The following is a 24132-nucleotide window of genomic DNA, read 5'->3' as shown; positions in this document are numbered from 1 at the left end:
ACCGAGAACTTACAGCCACCACAAGGCGAGACCCAGACTAAGTAACTCAAATTAAGCGTATTAATTATGACTGACACTGTTGGCTGTTAGCAAAAAGAAATGCAAGAGTTAGCAGGTGCCAGGCAGACTCTTGCCTTTTCGCATTTGCATTTGACATTTGCGCCGAGATGCGCCGACCTGCAACTGCAACTCCTCCACTCCACTTCACTCCACTCCTGCTGAACAACGAATAAAAAGCGGGATCGCGGCATTTTGGCCTGCTTACTGCATTTGGCCAAAATGTCTATAGTTCAATTGCTGATATTTTGGCCAGACACACGACGGAACACGTGACCTATGCAATGGAGCAGCAGCGGCAGCCGACGATGAGGCATCGCCAAAGAGCGTGAGTCCTACGCGATGGCTGCGTGACACGAATAGAGGAGCGGAATCGGGGTCACCAGGCTGGTATAAATAAGTATCTTTTTTGTATCTTAATTTTAATAATATCTTAGAAGTACATTTAACATTAGGAACTGATTCTCCTTACCTTACACGCTCTCATCTCTAAAGATCTCCCCAGCTTAAGATGGGCAAAAGTTTAATAAATTGTTCAACTTCGATTTAAAATAAATCGACATCAAATGCTGCACAAATCTTTCGGTGCAGAATACTTATACTTTTTATCTCCCCTAATGAAGGTTGCCTGTGGCTGTGGTTGTTGCAAGTTGCTAGTTGATAGTTGCTAGTTGCTGGCAGCTAATGCTGTTGCCATGCAAATTGGACTCACGTTTTGCACATTAAGCAACCGTCAATTGTTTCAACAAATGGAATGATTGAGTTCTTGGCACCTGGCCAAGCCTCGATGGCCCTAAACCCCCTCGTTCGTCACCACTATTTTAAGCCATAAAAACCCGCATGTGTTGCATGGGGAGTGCTTGGCTAATTGGAGTCCAAGCAGCAAGCAGCAAGCAGTAGCAGCAAGCAGCGGCGGCAGCAACTATCAACCAGCAACATTGACCAACAGGAAGGAGTCAGGGAATGATGCCTCAACTTCATCTCGATCTTAACAGTAAAAATGAAGACAAAAATATTTACCGTAACGCATTAAGAGAACAAGAACAAAAGTTACTGATGCTGCGCTGATGTTGCTGCTGGCAGTTGCAAGTTGCTGTTGCAGTTGCAGTTCCTATCAGTATCAATAGTAATTTGAGGCGGCTTTTTGGGGGAGGAGAGATGGTGTCGTAGGTCAGCCAGCAGCAGCAGCAGCAGCAGCAGTTTAAGCCGACTGCAATTTGTGGCATACGAACGGCAGCAGAAACTGCAACCAGCAACTAGCAACAGCAACTGCAATGACGATTTGTAGCCAATTATTTCAAATATTGTATTGAAATTGTAGGCCAGTGTGAGTGTGTGCCTGTATCGGTGTGCGGTTATCTCTCGATTGGCATCTGCAGCAGTCTCAGTACTGGTATCCCTGCCCCATGCCCATCCCTCCCTCTTCCTCTCTCTCTCTCTCTCCCTCTCTCTCTCTGTCTCTCTGCATCTCTATCCAATTTCCCCAATCTCACGTAGCCCGTTCGAGTGTGTCACAAGTGACCACTGCAAGTCCAGCCAGCTCAAGTGGTTGCCAATCGATGGCGAATCTGAAAAGCAGCAGTTGGAGTTACGGCTAAGGTCGCAGACTCCGTACGATTCCCACAACCTGACGCATCTTTGTCATGTGTCCGATTAATCACCACTCTTAGCCTCAACATCACTTCCAGAACGACTTGGCTTGGCTTGGCTTGGCTGGGACCAACAACGGGTCACGTCAACTGGCAACTGGCAGCAGCAGCAACAGCACGCGCTGGCTGACCTTTGTTGCAATACTAGCAACAGCCACAACAGAAACTTCAACCCATCAGCAACAGCCACAGCTACAGCAGCAATCTGACATTCATACGTTAATTTTAGCTTGTTGCATCAGTCAGATTGCCAGTTTCATTTTCTCACAATTACACTGGACAGCAAAAATGGTAGAGAAAGATAAAATATCTTTGGTAAACCTAAGTTGCTACTAATTGGATTCTTGCCAGACTATAGACTATAACTTTGAGGAATTTTTAATAAATTACTAATTTAGTATCCATTTTTTTACATCTCCTTAATTGTCAGATCATTTCCCTTAGTGATACTACAACTTTTATCACGTAATTGAGTACTAAAATTTATTAATAAGGCAGGAAAATTTTAAAAATGCAAGTCTAGGGCTATAACTTATATGGCAGTTTTAAAAAATAAATCATTATAAGGATTCTCCCAGCTTGTTTATCGATTAATTATTGACAAATTTATGTGCCAAGATGCTAGAAATATGTTTACGATAATTTAAGTATAGGCAAAAACGATTAATATTTCTTCATTCTAAGAATAATAATTCCACTTTATGGTTAGTCAAGCCCACAAATCCATAAAATCAGTGCTGCCCAGTGTGGATTGGTAATCATGCATTTAAAATTCAGCAGCACGATCGAAAAAAAGAAAAGAAAAACAATCGGCAAGCGGCTAACAAGCAACAAAGAAGCCAGCTTAAAGAATGCATTGCAACGGCAATTGTCTGGTCTTGGCCAAGGCAAAAACTTATTAATACCTTATTAGACAAGGGTCGAAGTAGTCGCTAATCCGTCTCCATGGAATATCAATGAGAGCGGCAACTGCGGTGGCATTTCCGCTAGCCAGCCAGCCAGCTAACTTGTCCCATGGTGCCACCACCATGGGCGACAAACCAACGGTGACCGATCAATTCGCGTTTCGGTTTTTGGCCTGATGTAGCAGTGTGCTGTGCTGTGGCAGTCACAGGAAATGCAATCATAAATCGCCCATGATGACGATGACCATGGTGGAAGTCTCTGCTGTTCTAGCCCTCCATTTCCTACCTCGGACACCCTCGGCCATTGGCCGATGTTTATGTTCATGGCCTGGCAATTAGCCTGGCCAAGATCTGGGCACAACCAGGAAACGATTCCCAGTACACTAGGCATAGGGTATTATAGATAATTCTGGGAACTTGTCAAAAGTCTTGTCTTAGTGTTTATCCTTAAAATTAAGAGTACTAAGTGCTGATATTAAACATTATTACTTTATGATAAGTTAAGTTTTTATTAATGATTAAATTTTGTTATGATGAGAATTGAAATTCCTTTTTATAAACTAATAATTTAGCTCTTCCTAAGATATATTCAGACTAATAAACTATCAGACCAATAAACTTTTTGTAAATATAATTATGTTAAATTTTAAGGTCTAAACATATATTATCCTTAACAGGAAAATAGTTTATATAATTTTAACAGCCTGGATTCATATTCTGTTTAAGAATTATCAGTTCACCATAACACAATAGTATCTATATGTTTCTATATTACTTCAACTGATATATAGGGTATAATACCTCCAGTCTCATTTCTCCCTTTTTCCATATTTTTCCTTTGGACAAAACACTTGTCTGATTGCATGTTCAATTCTAATAATATAATCTTCAGCTGCGGCCTTTATGTTGCACTGCTTCGGGAATATTTGCGTGCCTGGCCATTGTCTAAACGGTTTTGTATTTCCCCTCTCCACTTGCCACTTGCAACTTGCAACTTGCCACCCCAGTTAGTGTGCCTTTTTTGCTGCAGCACAGGGTGTCTGCATTACAACATCATTAGAATTTGATTTGCGTTTCCTTGGGATGCGGCAGCTGCTGCCGCCTTGGCCTTCGCTGCCAATGTGCCCAACGTTGCATTAAAGCCCATTTAGCTGTCGTGTGGCAATTATTGATCAACAAGGTGCCACAATCGGCCACGGCCCCAGAGTGCTCCCCCTTCGCTGGAGTACTAAACATCTTTGGCTGTTAATTTTACTTGGTCTTCTTGGGTTCTTGGCTTCTTGTCCAAGCATTTGCATAAAGCCGTTTAACCGTTTTGCCAGCTAAAAGCAATTTTATGCCCCTGTCCATCCACGCTCCCCGCGTTTCTCGCGCCCATCCTCGCCCATCCCTGACCGCACTTAACACGCTTCATTTGGCCAAACTGCTGACTGCCGCTTTCGCTCAACGCTCGCCGACCATGGCCGCAAGCGTTTAAATATTTATGTCTTGTGTATTTAAGTTAATCACATCCGAATGATGAGCTTCAACTACTGTGCTGTGGCATCTTATTCTCGGAGGCTGCTCAAGCGCTCTAATGATTTGCATGGCCATCTGAAGAAGGAAGACACTCGGAGTTTGAATAACACAGAAAACAAAACTAGATCATATTAGGTATATGAATTTATTGGGATTTATTTTGATATGTTATATTCATATTTATTCCAAAGGAAGGTAGAACTAACATAGATGGAATTGCTTAGAAACATTTTTTAAAGAGAGAAAATTAAATATTTTAATCCATGTTAGAAAATATATATTTTTATATAATTTTTTCAATCTTTGGACTATTTTGGACAGAGAAAATAAGTATTTATTTTTGGTCAACTTTTCTATAAATTCTGTACATTTTTCCAATAATTATAGTTCAAAGTAAAAAGAAGAACTGGGAAGCAAAGTATCTTAAAACGGAAGTTAAGAAACCTCTTAAAGACTTTAACAGGCTTCTTGCACTTTAATACCGAAAAAAAACGCATAAAATACCGTAAAAACACCAACAATTTCTTTCTGTGTAGCTTTTATTATATGGCGGAGCAAGAAGAGGCCTTCCTCCGCCACAGGTGTCATTTGTTTGCATCTCTTTATTGAGTCGTTAACATTCCAGCCTTTTCCCGTTCTTTTCCTTTTTTTCCCTCCTTTTCCTTTTCTTTCTCTTCCCCTATTGGGATATTTTAATTATTTACTTATTTACCACTAACAACGCAAAGTAAAATACAATTCAAACAAAAAAAAACCGCGAAAAAAGCAACAAATTCGCTAACATTAAATGGCAGAGATACAACAAATTACCCCGAAAATGGCCACACAAAATGCGCCGAACAAGGTGAGAGACACTCGCCGAGTGCGACCTGTGCAGTGGGGCAAGAAGGAGGGGAAAGGCGGAAAGGTGGCAAAGGAAGCTGCCTTCCCATCAGTTCCCATAAACATGTCCCCTTCCAATTTGCTTGTTCGCTGTTTGCGTTGCCGCGACTGTTTTAGCATTTCATTAATTTATGTTTATTGTTAACACAAACATAAACACACAAACACATGCACAGAGAGAGACTCTTTTTGCCAATTGGCCTGGCTGACTATTTTTGGACCTGGTCCGTGGGTCTGGGACAGATTAGGCACTGCCAATTTGGTGTGAAGTTTTGCATTTGCTCCTTTGGCGGTTCAAGACGGCGACTAACGGCAGCTGGCAGAGCATCAATCAATGCAGTTGCAGTTGCAGTTGCAGTTACAACCTCCGCTGAGGTTGTGGGAGAGGAGTCCCGGCGAGCTGCCTGCCAGCCAACTGACCTTGCAATAAGGAAGTGACATTCGTCACTGTCTCTGCCAAAAGCAGCAGCGGGAAATGTGCACTGGGAAAAGTTTCACAAAATAACTGATATCTCTAATTACAAACTGCTAACTGGTTGAGTAAATAATTAAGTTAATTTTATTTTCAACATATTTTTGGATGAGTAGTTAAGTAAGTAAGTGAGTATTCTTATATCATAAGCTTAACTCATTTCTGTTACTTTATAAACTAATTTCATTGGACTTCTTTTCACTTTCCGCTTAGTTATAGTATTTCAGTGTAAATGACATTCAATCTAATCCTTAGCTTAAATATTATAATCAAATTATATATATTTTAGCCATATTTTCTTTAGGTGGACCCTTAAAAGTCTTCCTGTGAACTGCCTCAGCCCGTTTTTGCTGGGCAATTAGTCTGGAGTGGGTCCAAAACCTCAGTTTTCATTCTGTTTCGTCGGCTTTGGTCCATCTGCTCCCCGTCTGATCCCTCCAACTAGTGGCTTCTAATGAGCACAGCCTCCGTCTGGCTTACATCTTTTAATTTATTTATTTTTAATATGCTGCACACTGCACACTGCCTGAACCGGCCGTTTGCCTTGCCGTCGTTCCTCGTCCGTCGACCGTCGTTCGCCGTCCGCCAAATTTTACAACTCAATAAATTGGCAAAAGGCTTTTCTATCTCCCAGCTCCAATCATATGTTGGCAGTGTGGTGTGCGCGCAATTATTGTTCTAACGGCATTTCAAAGCAATTTAGTGCCGCCTTTTTGGGTGGGCAGCGGTCCAATGACCGCGCTCCGAACTGCATTGTCTGCCTGCTATATATATATATACAACTATATATATATATATATATGTATATAGAAGCTTCCAACTTCAGATCCAAACTCCAATTTGAGGCTCTTGGTCTGCGTGCGCCGCCAGCAAAAAGTCCACGTCCATGACTTTGGCTATGAAAAGCCAAAACTCCGGCTCTGACTATGGCAATAGGCCGCCTCACACACACACACACACACACACAGGCACACACAAAATCATCAACATAAATTTACTTTTAGTGCGTTGGGTTAGACGAGGGAAAAATGTTTGGGGGAATGGGTGTTGAAACTCATAAAGAGAAGCGCCGCTTTTGGCCATAAAATTGACAGCTTATGGCCGGGAAATTGATAAACGAAAACAATGGACAATTTAAACCAAACTAAAACTATTCATTACGATCGATAATTTTGATATTGCCAAATGTCCAACAGTAATGGTTTTAATTTGCAGGCATTTGGGTTGGTTATGTAACCTATATTACTTGTGATTTTCATCTCTCTTTAAGGATTTTATAGGTTTTATTATAAAAACAAATAAAGAAAATAATATATTAAGAAATTTTACTAATAATAATATTGTAATACGGATGTATGTGTTACAATAAGTACCCGATACAGGGATACAATCATGTTACATTATATATAGGGATATTAAATATTGTTTTTCCATCAAAAAGTTTAAATTTTTGGCTTGAATTTTCTTAAATTTTATTCATAGAAATTTTAAAAATGTTTTTTTTATTTTTTTCTCATTTAAATTTTTTGTATATATTTTTTTTTGTTTCAAAATTTCTTCATTTTAAATATTTTTAATGGCTTTTTCATTTTTTTTCATGACTAAAAACGTTTTCCCAAGTCTTGTAAATTCTTTAATAATCCCACTTAAAATTCTTAAAAATTAATTTAAAAATGTCATCTAATTAAAATAAAATATATGGTTAATTTCTGACCAATTAGCACTATCATTAGGCCACATTAATGTTTTATTCTTTATTTTATCTCCTTCTGATAAACATTAAACATTTTCTTAATTTATCCATTTAGAACAATTTGTGGGCCTCGGCAGCTATTTTGTGGTTTTAATTATTTTCTTTTTTCTATTTTCTTTCTAGCCACTTATCAAGCTTGGGCTAATTTGTTGAGCGCTGAGGTAAAGAAATTTTTAATGAATTTCTTCTATGCCCGTCTCTTTCTATTTTGAATATGCCAACAGGCGGTTAGAATGAGATGGGAAATGGCGGGCCAAAGCGGCGTTAAATGTTTCGCTGGCTGTTTGGCTCGGCGGCCGGAGTACCGTTGTTTGTTGTGCGTTATGGTTTGTTGATTGCCGGCGACAACTTCCGACGCACTGCGGCAGCAACAACAACAGTAACAATAAGAACCACCCAAAAGTGGACGCTCCATTGCGGGTGGTTGCTGAGTGGTTTTCCAGCCCGTTCTGGTTCGGAGTTCGCCGTTTCCATTGGGGAATCTCAGAGAACAAAAAGCCAGAAAAATAACCAAAAGAACAAGGTTAGAACAACCCAAAAAGCATGCCGAAAAGTGTATTTAATTTAGCAGTTAATTAAATTTTCTACACTTCCCAAAAGCCGCCGTTCCACTCCCTAAAAAAAGAAACAAAAAAAAAGTTCTTATGTTGCTCTTTTGTTTTAATAACTTTGATTGGTTGCGCACAGCTCGAGGCGAAGTTTGTGGTTTTGCCGGCAAGTATACGAGCATATTGGCCATAAAAAAGGAAATTGGCAGAGATGACAACACCTGCTAATGACCCAAATTGGTGACTGCAGCAAAAACACTGGAAAAGCTAATGGCCAACACCTGCTGTTTGCATAATTTTATTGCCTGTTTCGCTCCCCTTTGATTCCCCCCGGGTTGTTCTCATTTTCATTAATTGGAATTGGAATTTCTTTGGACCAACTTGAATCCCGCGGTTTGTAACCACCTCTTTGGCTCTGGCTTTAACTTTAGCTTTGGCTTTGGCTTTGACTGTGGCTTCTTGTCTTTTGTCGCGCTTGAATTGGCATCCGTAAACAGCTAAACAACGGGGGGAAAAGCCGCCATCAAGGGAAACAATGAACAAAATGAATTAATAAAGTTATGAAATCACCAAAATGGCTAAGAAAAAGGTTCACAATCGAATACCCGAGTTCAATACAGTTTTTTGGGTGTGGAGGCTTAAAGCTGAGGAGTGGGTGTGGAATGGAGAGGGGGATGCAATACAGTAGCCGGAAAACAATTCAATTCAATTGTTTCGATGAAGTAATTACAATTTGTGAAAATAATTGAGGCCAGTGGCTTGCAGGGGGGAGATTTCATGTTTATCTGCCACAAATCCACTGGGTCAAGCCAGAGCCTGTCTTGGTTTAAGCGATTCAATTAGATGTATGTATTAAGCTGAATTGATTTTCACTGTATTGATTAAAGATAAGTTGAGTTACATAAACCACATGTCTAGTTGAATTCCATATGGAATACTTCGTCTTTGGGGACTTTGTATTAATTATGGCATTTACTGTCAGTATGGGGCTTGGTCTATATGCATACCTTTGAGTTTGATTATTCCCAATGGAATACGTTTTAGTTAGTCATTCTCGCAGTAACTATTATCTAAGCCATCGCAAAGCTTCTTTTAGTTAGGTTAAAAGCTGAATTTAATTTAATTTAAGAGAAATACAAAGTAAATTGCAACTATCAAAGTTGATGACTACTTTCTCATGATCAATTAATCAGGCACCCTAGCAATATTAATCCTTAATTCCTTCCCAAAAAGCTAATGAAACTTTTATTTTTGATAAATGCTTAATCAATACGCTCTTAAAGTGTCCCCCCTAAAAGAACGAGCAGAGGAACCAATCTAGCCAAGTGTTTCGAGTGGCCAAAGTTTGGCTAATTGTTGCAATTGCACTTGATGAAGCCATCAATCGGGCCAAAAGTATTTCGATTTATTTCCCCCGCCGCCAGCCAGCAACTGCAATCGTGGAGAGTGAAAATTTGACTCAATTTGGGCAAACACTTGAAACTGTTTATTTATTTATTTGCTTATTTATCAACACGCCATGGCAACCACCCACAGAAAACAACAACAACAACAAAAAAACAAGCCACCACGGAAGTTTAGAGAGTGTGTGCTTGTATGTGTGTTGGCCAAGTCACAGATGTTTTGCCGGTATAACAGTATGACACGTAAAAAAGGTAAACAAACCGGCTGATGCAGTTTTACTTCCGTCGAAGAGGCAGTGAGTTTTCCACTAAAGAGCGAGAGAGAGATAAACCAGCAAAAGAGAGGCTCATAAGTAATGTTGCCTTAAAGCAGTTGGTAAGCAGTTAAAACATTGTTGGCAACATGTATCGCAACATACGCTGGCAACATGTTCGGCCAGCAAGGGAATTCCAATTGGATTGGCATTTCAGTTGAGCTTTGCCAGCCGAACGAAAAAGTCGATTAAGAAGCTGCGTTTCTTTGCGTGTTGGTTTTCCCAATTCAAATCTCTCAATTCGTGTCCGCGCTTTAGAAAACTGAAAACCCAAAGAAGCAGCAACAGCAGCAACTGCCACAGCAGCAACATCACTCGCAGCAACAGCAGCAGCAGCAGCAGCAACAACAATCAAAACACGTTTTACTCCCGCACATTGAAAACGGTAATTTGAACCCAAAAAAACAGAAACAACAAAGCAGAAATTGTTGAATTAATTATAAACGGTAGCCTGTTTTTGAAATATTTACATATATAGATATATATTGTGCGACTTTTTTAAGCATGTTCAAATCAAAGATTTTTAACGGCAGGCGAAATGAAAGCCAGTGTGGCCGAATGTGTGTGTGAGTGTGAGTGTGGCTGCCTTCTGAACAGCCTTGAAAGCTGGCTGGCAGCCTCTGTCAACCGAATAGTTGCTGCTGCCGCTGCAACAGCAACATCTAGGCGACAGCAGCAGATGCAGCAGCATCAGCAGCAGCAGCAGCGGCAACAAAAACAGCAACAACTGGCAACAAAAGGCAGGCAGCAAGTCACAACAAAAGAAAACAGAAGCGGCAGCTGACTTTATGACGTCGCCAAGCCTGGCGTGTTAACCTGGCCAAGAGCAGCTACTACCTTAGCTACCTGGCTAGACATGAAAGCTTGTGCTTGTGGTGTCTATCTGTTGCAACTGCAACCTAAGCGCTCACCAACACCAATAACCGAAACTAAGCCCAGACTAAACACACTCACACTGATGCACATGTGGAATGAAATTCGCTTTTGTTTTATGATTTTCATAAATTCTTCAACAGCAAACAAACGAAAAAAGTTTATATTAAAAAGAAGAAAATAGCTAAAAGCGCGCAAAAAAAGCAAGAAAAAAAAAAAGAAAAAAAGAAAAAAGTCCCTGTGTGTGTGTGAGTGGAAAAACCGGTTGCAGTTAAGGTTCCCGAGTTTCTGGCTGTGTGTGTGTGTGTGTGTGTGTTTGGCTTTTTTCGCTTGGCACAGGGCGAAAATAAATAAAAGCGATTAACTTGAGACAGTTTTAGTAGCCACTGTCCCCCTGCGTAATCTCTCTAGCCCTAGATATAGCCTTAATCCCCTCTGGAATCTACAGAAAAGGGGGTAAAACAGGAGGAGGTTGGTGGGATGAGGGGAAGGAGAGGGTGGCTGTAAGCCAAGTAGAAAGGAAAATTTGCAGACATTTGTTTGCCGGCAGATTTTCTCATAATTTCGTTTTTATCTTAAATTACTTACTCAATTTTTAAAGATTTTTAATGATTTTCCAGTTGGTTTTCATTTTAAATAATAAACACTTCCTTAAGTAAGAATTATTAATTTAATGATATTAATCTCTTTATTTCTAATTTATATTTAATAAATCCATTTTTCTTACTATTTTATTTATTCCTCATTTTTCTCTCTTTTCTTTTCCAGTATTTTCCACATTTAACAAGGATTTTCCACTCAAAAAACCATTTAAATTGGTTTATAGTTTGGAGTATTATTTGTGCTTGTGTTTTTTGAATGAAAGTGTGTAACCAAAAATATGGAAATTTCGCTTATAAATATTAATGTGTTTTATTGAATATTTGTGTCTTTTACTTTGAAGTCGGTTTCGTTTTTGTGTCGATATTTTGCATTATTAATTACAATTTACGTTCATCAAGTGGAAACAAAGACAATTTCAAAATATGGAAAATAAGGAACTGAGCAAAGTAAGTTGATATATCTGCATTTACTATTTTAGCAAGTTGAACTGTGATTAATTACAAAACTCATTGGCATTCCCCTTCACATGCCACGTCTCTTGGGGGCCTTTAAGCAAATTTGGCAAAATTTCAATTTAAATTTGCAATTAAATTGGATTGTTTTGCATCTCATTTAGCTGGCCCGCCCCTCGCCAGTGTAATGCTATCTAATCAGCATCTTTCAATTATTTAATCGTTTATATTTACACCCTCACACTCACTTGCGGGCAGCTCAATAAATATTACCCATACGACATGGTGGCAAACGGAACGTGCTCAGCATGCTAGAGTGAGGCAAATCAATTAAAGACTCCGGCTGTTTTTACGACCACACTAACTAAACGATGATGCTGGCTGATGGCTTTAAGCGTATTTCAACGACGCGCCTCCAAAACACAAAAACTCCAAAAACAAATATCAACACAAACGCGTGCAACATTTGCATAAACTCGCTTCACTCTTTATTATTATTTCCGTTGGCTGGTGCGTTTTTCATCGTTTTATGTTTGGGCCAACTCTCGAATATTCAAAAGCCAATTGGGCAAAACTCTTTTTCTCCTTTAAGCCAAATATGCAAATAGAGCTTCGAATAATATTTTTGTTTGACAATTTTTGTTGGCATTTTATCTGTTTTTGTCGCATTTTGTGGCAATTAAATGACAGCGAATTAATCATAAAAAAGGCGTAAAATTTTATTCACAACATTTATTTGCCAGCTGTCGATGCGGCATGTAATGTGAGGTACATAAATATAAGTTGATTGGCTAGTAAAGTCGGTTTATATAAGATTTTTACTCAAAAATAAAAAAATGTCAAATGTGATCGCCCCAAAACTTCTTACAGTAACGAAACGCACTGTAACACTGATTGCATAGATGAAAATATGTGTGTACAAATGATGCACGTGGGCATTGGTTGGCTTAGGTCGAATCAACTTGATTTATGTAAATTGGAAACTGTTCGCAGAGCAAAACAAAGTTATAATTGAGAGACGAGATTAAAACGCATTTTTCGATTGGCTGTCGTGAAGAAACAACGTACAAGGGCTTATAAATTTCACACTTCAAAAACAAATCACATATACAACCATATAATTTAATATGAATTTCCAATGAGTTTCAGAAAGTACTCAAGTATTTTTCATGGAAAACTTTTCTTGCTCCTAAAAGCGAGCTCCTTTTTGGCCGGCATAATCCTGCGGTAATCCCCAATGGAGATTCGGCTCAGTTGGACCAAAAATATTTTCCACTTGAATGCCGGAACAGAAATGCAATTAAAGTCCACTAAATGCCGCACTTGCTGGTTCTGAATGAAATTGCAGTGAGGCAGTGCGCCTCCCTACTCCATGCCCTTCTTTTCCTTTTGCAGCTAATTAATTTTGCATTAATTTTAATGCAATTTGCTGGCTTATCTCAAATGCCAATAAATCAACACGGGAATCGGATTTCAATAATTTCAAATACAAAACATAACTCTTATTGGCTGTGGGCTTCGGGTTAATTAAGAAAAAAAAGGTTACCATTTAAAGCACAATAATGGTAGGGAAAAAATAATGAATAAATTGCGTAGATCAGGAATTGAAGCATTTCTGCCCTGTCGAGTGTTAAATTGAAGATAATTTTTAATTATGGCCACAGTCGGGCCAGGCGCGCAAGTTAAATTGCCTTTTAAAATTCAATTTACATTTCGGTTTTGCTTTTCCGTAAAGGGTTCGGCTCGGGGTCTCGCGTCCAGTCATCATTAATTGTGCGAGGGTCGCAAGAGGAGTTTGTAGAATGATATTACATCATATAATAATAAGTAAGAGATAGAGATTAAAGCTAATGAATGGATCTTTTATTAACTTTTTTGAGTAGAAATATAAATAGTAGGAGTAAAAAACACTCTTTAAAAATTGAAATTTATTTAAGGAAAGTAAATTTAAAAACTTATATTTCCTTTTATTTAATTAAGTTTATAACTATAATTCTCTTCGAAACTCTTCAAACTTCCTCCTCCAAAATCTGATGGTCTTGAGAGCGACCTGGAAACCGGAGTCGGCCAGAATAAAAACAATTACACGCATGTGCGTAAGACTTTGGTAACTTCGTAGCTGGGCTGCTGATGGGGATGGGAGTTGGGGGACTTTGGAAGATCTTTGGCTCTTTGGAGCTCTGGGGTATAGGGTCTCCGATTTCTGGTCCCCCTCGTCGTCCCCTTAGTCGATCATCATCCCTCGCTCTCTTTCTCTACAGGAAGCTGCGTGGCTTTGGCATTTAAAAACGTATTAATTTTGACGCGCCAGGCCGTAGTTGTTGTTGTTTATGGTTGTTGCGTGAGCCGACACTGATGATGGTATCTGTATCTTTGAATCTCTGAATCTCTGGCCATGTCCGATGCCTCGGTCGGCATTCGGTGGTTCTCCCGATGAGAGGAGTGATATAAATGCGAATAAGTTACGTCAATTTCGGTGTGTGTCTGGCCTGGCCTTTGGAATACTTTATCATTTCGTTTTTTGTTCTTCCAACTCCTCCATCAGCTCACTTCTCTGCCATTCTGGTTCTCTTCTTTTTCTGGTATTCACTCGACGAAGGTCTACAACCTTGGGAAGAGTTAAGTCAGCTTTGCTGGAGCTGGCTGTCACTTCAACTCCAGCGATATAGGAGATTTCCTCTTGACAGACTGTTCTGCAAAGGGTCTATAAGCTAAGATTAGGCCTTTGACTCCCACAAAAATCGAATTGAAGATGTGCCGTAGTTGTAAAAATATATATCTTTTAGCTGATTACTTAATCTGTTTTGGGTCAGCATTTTTTATGTTAACAGCTGTCTTTTCATTATCATGGATAGTCAGTATAGTAAAACATCAGACCAATATCAGATCATTAACATCAAAAGGGAATAAAATTCTGAAGAACATTTAGATCGTGTGATCTTCGATTCCATTTCTTATAGAGTATACAAACTTTCAGCTATCTCTTGCCCTTCTTTGATTCCCTTAGACTGTTTGCTTCAGTTTAATTATTGGCGCATAATTAACTGCTATAAACTGATTGGTTTTCCTATGACAAATGATGTGAACCAGCCAGAAGAGACAGAATTCTGTGGCTGTGATAGTAAATATTTGCATAAATATTACATATATTAATGCTAATGAGCCATCAAACCGCTGACGATTAAGGGCGAATGGCAGAAGCCAATGACCCAGAGAGGAATAAGACTGGGGATTGATAGAATCTAAACAAAAAAAACTGAAATCTCAAGAAGGCCAAGATCAGAGACCGGCTGGTGTGTGTGTTTTGGTGTCTGTTTTGGTGTTATAAAACATTTCATTACACGATACAATTGAGTGAACGCCTTGAACTTCCGCTTCAAGAAGTTCAGCGCAGTTCAGAGCGCTAAGCCGAACACCAATGAAGTCAGAGTTGGCCAGTGGGATATTGTTGTTGTTGTTGTTGATATTATTGTTGTTGTTGTGGTTGGTAAGGGGGAGATGGGGGAGGCACTGGAATGACAAGCTAAGACGAAGACGAAGCCTCGTCCGCAGTGATTTTGTGCTGAGTTGTATCTGTGTGACGGAATCTTCATTTGTGTGGACACACTGGAAGAAAAATAATAGTTATTAATTATATTGCTAAAGTGGGATCTTGACATATAAAAATAAGTTGTAAAAATGTTATAAACAGTTTTCTTTGTAGAGAAATATTCTTAAGTCTAGTTTAACTAATCATAAAAGTATGCAAATGTCTCAAAAATAAAGAACCAAAAATTAGATAATTTGTTGAAATGAGTAACTAGTTTTACGCCATTTCATTTTCATTATTACTTTGTTAAAATCACTGCCCCTATTTCTCCCTCTGTAAATTTGTGTGAAGCCATGTTTCACACTTCAGAGGGCCTATCGGCGGCCGCAGCAGGCCAAACAAATTGTAAAGTCATAGGCAAGAGACGAGACCAGCCGCAGACCCCAAGACCAAGTCCAAGACCAACTCCAAGTCGGCAAGTCCAAGAGCAGCTCGAAGAGCAAGAGGAAGACCAAGTCCAAGTCCATGACCAACTCCAGATCCTCCTCGAGTGGCTGCAGCGATGGGTGCAAAGGGAGGTGGCAAGGGCAGAAAAATAAAGTTAAGCAGTACAAAAAGGCTTTTAATTTTAATTTGCATATGGCAGAACGCGCTGGAGCGGAGCTAGAGCGGTGCTGGAGAACCCAGGGCAGAGCCGAGCAAAAGTATCTGTAAGATACTCGCAGTACATGCAATGCCAAGTGGGAGAATGAGAACAACTTTGGCCCTTAGCGGTGGCGGCGGGGAAAATGCAAGTTAAATTTAATTTATTTCCCCAGCAATTGCTGAGCTTCAACAGGAGTTTTTCTTTTCTTTTTTGATTTTCATTATTTTCATTTTTTTTTTTTTTTGCCGTTGTTGCTAGTGTGCCAGTGTGTGTGTGTGAAGAATGAGCCAAAGAGGAGTTCCAACGCGAGTCTCACTCTCTTCTTAAGTGGGTTCAACTCTAATGACCGCGTGTGAAAATGAAAATGGAAAATGCTGTTGGTTGTACTAAAGTTGTAGTTGGCGGCGTTGGCGGCTTCATCATCAACATCATCATCATCATCATCATCTCTGCGCTCCAGTGGATTTACCACGGCCAAGGAAATCGCGGGGAGCAACATGTGAACTTGTGAAAAATCGAAATTCCAATTCCAAGTCGCAACTTGCCAGCCAGCCAGCCAGCCAGCCAGCCAGCTCTTCTCTTCTGGCCAACGTTGAGAAATGATTTACGCTTAAATAACATGTTGCATGTGGCAAGTATGTCGTTGTTGTTGTTGTTGCCGGCCAGATCGTGAAGTTCTTCTCCAACTTCCCCCTTTTGAGTGGCCCGCGGCAATGATAATGAATTTCTACCTCCGCCAGGAAATAACTCCAAGAAAAATCTTAAGAACAGAATAATAATAAAAAAATAAGAATAAGAAAAAGAAAATAAAGTTAAGTCCGGGAGACAAGAGCCACAAATTAAGGGATTCGGATTCGGATTCGATTCGGATTCGCTGGGGGATTAGATTCAGGTCAGCGCAATCGATGCCCGCAAATTATATTCAATTACAAGTTCCCATATCGAGATTTCAGCAAATCAATTATGGCCCAGAAATTGCCAAGAAAGAATTAAAGAGATTCTAGGGAAAGAACAGCGAAAACAACGAAATCAAGATGAAATTATAGAAAAAGGTTTTAGATTTACTTTAATAATGAACTCAAGAGATATAAAATCTTAGAAAAATAATATTTAATATAATTAAAAAGAACTAAATTTGTTATCTTAACTTTCAATTGTACTCACCAAAAATGTAGCAATAAGCGGAAAAGGCTTACGTTAACGATGTGGAAAACTTTGATTCTTTGACAATTATTTTAAAATTTGCCAAGTTTCGGCTTGAAAGTTTTCTCAGGTTACCGAAATTGGTTTTCAAGTTATGAAATTCACTGTTCGGGAAATACAATAATGAAGTCATGAAAACAAAAACCAATTGGTGACAGTCTGGGCCAGAATCAACGAGTGGACAAAGGCAAACAACTTAGGGGAAAATGGCCAAGATGGAGGTGGAAAAAAAAGCAAACGGGGAGTGCTGAAAGCATCATCATCATCGACTACGAAAACTATTTTTCGGAGAGGAAGGGGAAAACTCGGAATGACTCGGGCACGAATTGATGATTTTTTTTCGCTTGCACATTTTACATAATTTTCCCTTTCCACAAACCACTCAATTTCAAATTTCTTTAGTCAAATGCACAAAATTCACAGGGATTATTTTGTAATATTTGCAATTCATAGTTTAGGCACAAATCGTGGCTGTGTTTTCTGCGATTATTTCAGCTTTGCAAATAACCAAAAAAACTGCAGCTGACAATGTAAACACCGAAAATGGCTTTTAGACAGGCCCCTAAGGGGAAAATTGTGCACAGTTTTTCCCTCAGCCAAGTGCACTTTCAGTTCATAGAAGTTTTTGACAAATTCAATTATCCTGCAATACATTGATGGCTTTTTCCACCTTGTTTTTTGCTTAATTAATGTGGCGAATGTGTATTGTTAGCTTCCCAACAACAAACAGCTGGTAGAATTTCTATATTCGACTGACTGAAAATGAATTACATTTTCCTGATCAAATTAAAAAAATTGCTAGAAAAAAGGTTCACTGACTTTAAGTAAATAATTTCATTAGCGGAGGCCAAAAGGCAGACAAAGGAATATGAAAAATTTGCTTTGTTTATTGTCTTTTGCTTTTTGCACCAGCATTTTTCAACATAAATCCAGTTCATGCATTTTTTGGTTCTTATTTTTTTTGTCTTTTCATTTTTTACACCGGACATGGCCGTGCAATTTGGGGCACGCGCCCACAGAGTAAAAAGGGGGGCCTAGTAACAGCAAAAAATATTGATATGTGTGAAAAATGGGCAACTGCATTGGCAGCGACACCAACAATGCGCAGTCAAATTGGCCCAAAAAAGTGACAAATACCTCGATACAGGACCGACAGGTAAACTTTTCCACTTTTCCACTTCTCCGCCCTTCTTCTCAGCCAGCACTTGTGTTGCAACATCGCAGTGCGGCAACAACCATCGATAGACAGATGGCCAGACAGTTGGCAACTCAGACATATGGGGCTCAAAAAAGGCTGCTTGGCACATGCCAAAATGGCAACCGCAGCGTAAAAATGCCAAACTAACAAAAAAATGTGTGTGGTGTGGAGTGTAAAAAAATGCAGCGCAGTGTAGTCAAATGCCAAATGATTTGTCAGCAATTGCTGGGGGAGTGTGTGTGTGCAAAAGGGGTTAAGGGAGAAAGTAATGGGTTAAGGGGCAGGAAGTGCACTGCCCCGGGGGTCCATTGAATGAAGCAGGAACTGAAAAGGGGAAGCCTTTGATGATAGGGCTCATCAAAGTCAAAAGATATGCGAATATTTGCATGCGATTCAGCGGGTGGGAATCGTCAGAGTTAGTGGGTGGGAATTTCTTAATTTATGTTTTACCCACTCAGCATGGTTGTGCAGTGAACAAGTTGAAAACATTTTTAAAATATAGAGAATTGAATTGAATAAAAAAAAATATTTAGTTAAAAATTAGTGCAAATTAAATCATTTTAAAATAGGTAACAAATCTAGAAAAAGGGGAGATGAAGATGAATATTGAATTTAGAGTCAGTCTTTACTTTAAAGTCATTGTATTATTATTGGGCTTTAATTAGATATTAATTAGATAAACAAACACCTTTAACTTTATTACACTCTATTCGTTTGCTTAATTTTACTATTTGCTTTTGGTTTTTAATCAAATAAGATGTCGCGGCATCAGCTTAGCTAAACTGCGATGCTGTTTATTAAAATTATGTTACCTCAACTGCCGGCATCTCTTGGCTCTTTCTCCAATCGAAACACTCATTAGATTTGCATAAGTCTTTAATTGATTCGTGTCATTAGGCTGATTGATTTCGTTTGAAATGAAATAAAGCACCGATGGCTTAGCCAGCTGGCTGTCGGGCAATCAGTAGATCGGCCAAGTCTCTTTCAGCTCGGCAATTTGGAGTTATCTAATATGTTTGAATCGTGATTGCCAGACAAATGACATTTGACATGTTGTGCGGTTTGGCTTGGCCTGGCCAACTGTCTCGACCATAAAACCGAACTTAATTGTTGGCTCTCCACATGGCAACTTTATGCTGCTTATCTGGAAATAAGAGGAAACCGAGAATAAAAGAAGTGAGTTGCTCATAAATTTGTTTGTTGCCGCTGCAATTCTTTAATTGTGGCCCCGGTCCGGCAGAGACCAGCCAGCTAGCTTTCGGCCGGGGCTGGGCTTGAAAGCATTTTTGTTTCGGCCTGATAATCGGTTTAAAAGTGACTCAACTTTTTGGCTTGCATGTGGCAATTGTCCGTTGTTTGTTGGCTGTTTGTTTTGTTGGTTGTGTTGCCTTTCCTGCGCTGCTGTTAGAAATTATTGTCAATTGTGTGCAGCATAAGCTGTATTAATTTTCAAACAATTCCAACAAGTTATAATTGCGCCACAGGGTAGTGAAAATAAAGAGGATTTTCAAAGGGGGGATTCCAGATTGCGGTTACCCGGTAAGTGACCTTAGCCAAAGGTTGGGGCGCAATCAAAAATCTGATTTTTCCCTTCATAAACTGGCCGCGGGTGATGTCAGTCAGTCAGTCACTCAGTCAGTCAGTAAGTCAGTTAGTCTGTCAGATCGTGATCGATGCTCACAATTTTCATTCAGTTTGTTATTGTTCTCCAAGGAATGCGACCGCCGCTTGGGGCTAGAAATCGGCTTCGATTTGACCGGGCCAACTGTCAACGAGCCGCAATCCGCAATTCGCGATCCCAAAAACCCAAAATCTACCAACTGTTAACTGTTGGCGGGCAATTGCAGCTGCAACCGCAAAATATGGCCCATAATTCCGCAGCTTTTGGCCCTTTTGCTGACGCTAAATCGTGCTGTCAGGTTTCTCATAGCTCATAGCTCATAGCTCATTGCTCATTGCTCTTAGCTCTGAGTTCCCAAGTTCTTAGCCCTCCGAGATCGTGTCTTCAGTTTCCATGGGTTCTAATTGCTAATCGAGTGAACTTATTAAATTTGTTGCTATTTCATCTTCGTGTCATTTCCCGGGCCAAAACATTTCCTGATTTCTAGGGGGAGAGAAAAACTTTGGAAAATATTTATAATTTTCTTGGAGTCACTTGGTGGCATAATACTCAACCTTTCTAGTAGCCAAATTATTTACCATTTCGTTAATTGCATTGTTAAAATGTTCTTAAAAATGAAAACCAAAATTGAAGGACTCCTTAATCTAACTTCGGTCTAATTACCCTGCTACTAATCGAGCGAATGGAACCTATTTGACTAGAATCTGTTTCATCTTGAGGCCATTTCCTGGCCATTAACATTTCCATTTTCAGTAGGGAAGCTGCAGATTATTATATCCTTAAATTAATTACATATTCGACAGGGTTGTAATTGAATCTGTGGAGTTTGTAGGGAGCCGCTCCAATGTTGCCCAAATCCAATCCAATCTGCTAGCCAGAATCCGACTGAAAACTTTGCTAGTGCTGCTACTGCTTCTGCTGCTGCTGCTGGAAAAGCCCCGAGAGCCAGAAGTCCGAAATGAAGATAAACACCCAACACATTTGTACACATGTTTTTTGGGGGGAGGACGGGAGCGCGTGGACTGTTGCCAGAACTTGGGACAAACTTGGCTAACCGCCATGGCAGAGTTTGCATGCTGTGCGCTATATGTTGCATGTTCCATGCCATTCCATGCCATTCTGCTGGCATGCATGGCGTATACGCAATATGCACAAATAAATGTCAACTTAGAAGCGACTGCAGGCACCCCCGCTCCTCTCCTCCCTCTTTTTTTTTACCGAAAGAGCTGAGCCCGCATTTAATAAAACCGAAATGAAATTAAATATTCCACAACTGCTGACAAACTGTCAAGTGTAGCAATAAAGATGGGATAAACCAGAAAACCAGAAAACCAGAAAAGGGCCAGCCAAAGGCAGTCATCCTAATGAATTACACCAAAATGCGGGAGAGCGCAACGAATGAAAAATTATTTAAAGTTGCACACACCAAAAAAACAGAAACTAAAAAGAAATACATAAAAAACCTCCGAAGAAGGAGAGGAGAAAAAAATTAATTTAGCAAATTTTTAATTGCTCATGTCGTTTGGCGAGGCAGCCAACGATCGCATCAAGCTTCGCTGGAGCTGGCGGCTATTTGTTTTTTTTGTTGTTTTGTTTTAGCCGGCTTTGCGTGCCTTGTCTTTTTCTCAGTTTTTTATCATTTTCTGTAGCCACTTTTCTTGTTTTCCCCCCAGCCCGAAGTTGAAGTTTAAGGTCAAAGAGAGGATTTCGCGAAACGCAAAGAGAGATATTCGCGCTGTCAACATGGCTAAAAAAAATTTCGCATATGTTGCTTCTCCGCCGCCTCTTCTTCAAGTTCAAGAGCAGCCACATACGAGTATAGCTGGTCATATGAAAAAATATATATATATATTCCTCTTCACTGCTTCAAGCAAATCAGCTTAACCCCAGAAGAGCAGCTGTCATCTGGCGCTGATGAAAATTTCATGTTCGCCTGCTGCTGCTGGTGGTGGTGCTGCTGCTTTTGGTCTCGAATATTTTTACCATTTGCTCTGTCACGTGTGCGAGAGTTCAATTGAAAAAGCGTTTTCTATGGAGAATTCCTCAAGCGAAATTGATTCCCCAACAAAGGGGTAGTGGTTGTAAGAGGATGTATTTTTACAGCTTGACAGTTTTGATTCGTTGAAAGTAGATCTGGAAATGTTATGGGAACAACAGCTGGACTGGACATCCAATATCATGATTTCAGATGAAAGGAAATGTTAGTTTATGAAATGAAAATATCAGCTGGGGTGAAGGCTGAATTTATGCTGAGCAGCTGGGCTGAATATTGGATTGAAAGAATACTTTAGTGGGATCTAAAAGCGGACTGAATGCCCACAAAAATCGAGAAAATTGGCCAACTTTTGTATTTATTTTGATATTTAATAAGCAAACCTCAAATTTCAATTTCTAATAACACCTATTATGCTAATTACTCTCAATTGATCCCACTAATGGCTAATTAAACCAATAAGCCGACATATATAAAATACACTTAAACATATTTTAATTAAATTAGCCTCCTGTGCTCATTAAACCCAAAGCTAAGCCCGATTGCCGAATACACAAAGCCACTTTTTCCAAATTTGTCCAACCATAAAAACGAATATATATCTCGATATAAATATCGGAAATGTTTTGGCCAAATCCGAGCACTCAACCTAAATGAGATTTAATCACTATTTGCCATTTGAGTCCATGCATACGTTTGCGATGACGTTGTTGTTAGATCGACTCCCAAGCGGCTTAATTTGCAAATATTTTTCTGTCGCCGCAACAAATTGCTCCCCATTGAACCACTCCAGACCCCCTTACCCAGCCGCTGAGTATCTCCTCATCTCCATGGAAGTCCGAACGAAATGAAACGAAACGCATCCCATGGGGATCGATCGATGGACGGAATGGTGGTGGTGCTGCTGCTGCTCTTGGTGCTCTTGGCCCGTTTGTCAGTTTGGCAGCTGGCTCATAATTTGTAAGCCATATGACTGCGGGCAGGAAGTTGGCAATTGGCCAAGGAGAGGAGGGCGCGATGCAAAGGCGATCCATTTAATTACTTATGTGGCAGGATACGGTGGCAGCCACCGATGCAACACTAGCCACTAGCCACTGGCTACTGCCATCGGCCTCATAATCGAGTGACCAGATGGAGCTAATCAGCCATGGATATGGCCATTTATAAAAGCCAACAGAGTCAGACAGATAGAGATTGAGAGGGAGCTTCTCACACTCCCTGTCAGTCGGTCGCATAAAATGCAAATTTGCATTTGCCAAAGCGATTAGTTCGTGTCGAGCAGCAAGAGCATTCGAGAGCAATAAAAATATTTGCCATTGCAGCAATGCAGCTGAAACAAAACTGAATTAATCAAGGGCGGTGCGCGGGGGTAGGTGCGGGGCAAAGTGGCAAGTGACATCCGTTGCTCGTCAGCTTCCGCAGGCTAACAGCTACACACAGAGTGAAAAGTTTCGATGATAAAAATCTATTAGAAAACTTTCTGTTGGATGATTTGGTTTTTAAAAAGAGTTAGTAAACTTACTTATTAAATATCTTAAGAAATATGGATAACATGAAAACAGTAATTAAGGATTAATAATTTCTGAATTTTATATAATTAAATTTTCTCCCAGTGCAGCTCTTCATCGTTTGTGTTCTGTTCGTTTTGCTTGGGGCCTCCCCAAAGACCGAACAACGGAAATGTTAAATGCCGCCAAGAGGCAACCGCTCCGCCGCCCTCGGCCACGCCCCTTGTCCGCTCTTGGCCGGCCTGTCAGGCCCTTTCATTGATCATTGATTGAGTTTCGATTCGTTTCGTTTCGATTCGTTGGGCTGTGTTAGGACTCCGCCAGTCCAGGTTTGTTCGCATTTCCATTTGCCCAGCCTCGGATTCCTGATTCCTGATGGCGACTCCCTTTGGAGGTATTTTCCGTTCTTTTTTCTCCATTTTTTTTTATTCTGCTGAATAGACATGTTGGCCATGTTTGTTGACCAGCTCGAAGGCAACCCCCCGCATCCTCATCAGCTACTTAACGCTGCGGTGCCAATGTGTGTGTGTGTCTATATCTGTGGACATCTGCATTTGTGTCTGTAAGTGACTTGCGACATAAAGTGCTTTTATTGATGTTCATTTGGTAAGGCAATTTGTAGCATTTTGTGACATTTATGCGTCTGGGCCATTTAAATGCCATTATGCAATTTGTTGTCCATCTGTGTTAGGGTGGAGATGGGGCTGTAGAAGGGGCTGATATCTGGATTAGAGAGAGAGTGTTGACAGTCATTGACCCCTCCGATTAAGTGGAAATTCTAGTTGAATTGTCAAGGCTATTTAGAGACAGTTTGCCTAATGAGTTGGCTTTGGGATTAGCTGGGATGAGCATTAAATAAAACAAGAGTTTTGGAATCAGGTTAATTATGCTGGTATTTAGGCCAGAACAAAGCCACTTCTCTTGACTTAACATACTTGAACTTATCACAAAATCTGAATATTAAACCAATCTGAGAGTTGTGGCTTACCTACCCTGAGCTCTTGT

At 40.0% G+C, this 24132-nt stretch overlaps 1 protein-coding gene across 1 annotated transcript in view; it reads left to right on the top strand.

Annotated features, from left to right (window-relative positions):
• The first annotated feature begins 9676 nt into the window (after window positions 1–9676).
• LOC108111928 (midnolin homolog) overlaps window positions 9677–24132 on the top strand; it is an 86876-nt gene continuing 72420 nt past the window's right edge. Inside the window, 2 exon segments of the mRNA XM_017221570.2 lie at window positions 9677–9886; window positions 11143–11423. The gene's annotated coding sequence lies outside the window, so the exon portion shown is untranslated.

This window comes from Drosophila eugracilis, unplaced genomic scaffold (assembly GCF_018153835.1).
Source record: "Drosophila eugracilis isolate 14026-0451.02 unplaced genomic scaffold, ASM1815383v1 contig_90, whole genome shotgun sequence".
In the NCBI taxonomy this organism is placed as follows: Eukaryota; Metazoa; Arthropoda; class Insecta; order Diptera; family Drosophilidae; genus Drosophila; species Drosophila eugracilis.
The sequence above is the reverse complement of the archived record's forward strand: the minus strand, read 5'-3'. Positions and strand labels throughout refer to the sequence as shown.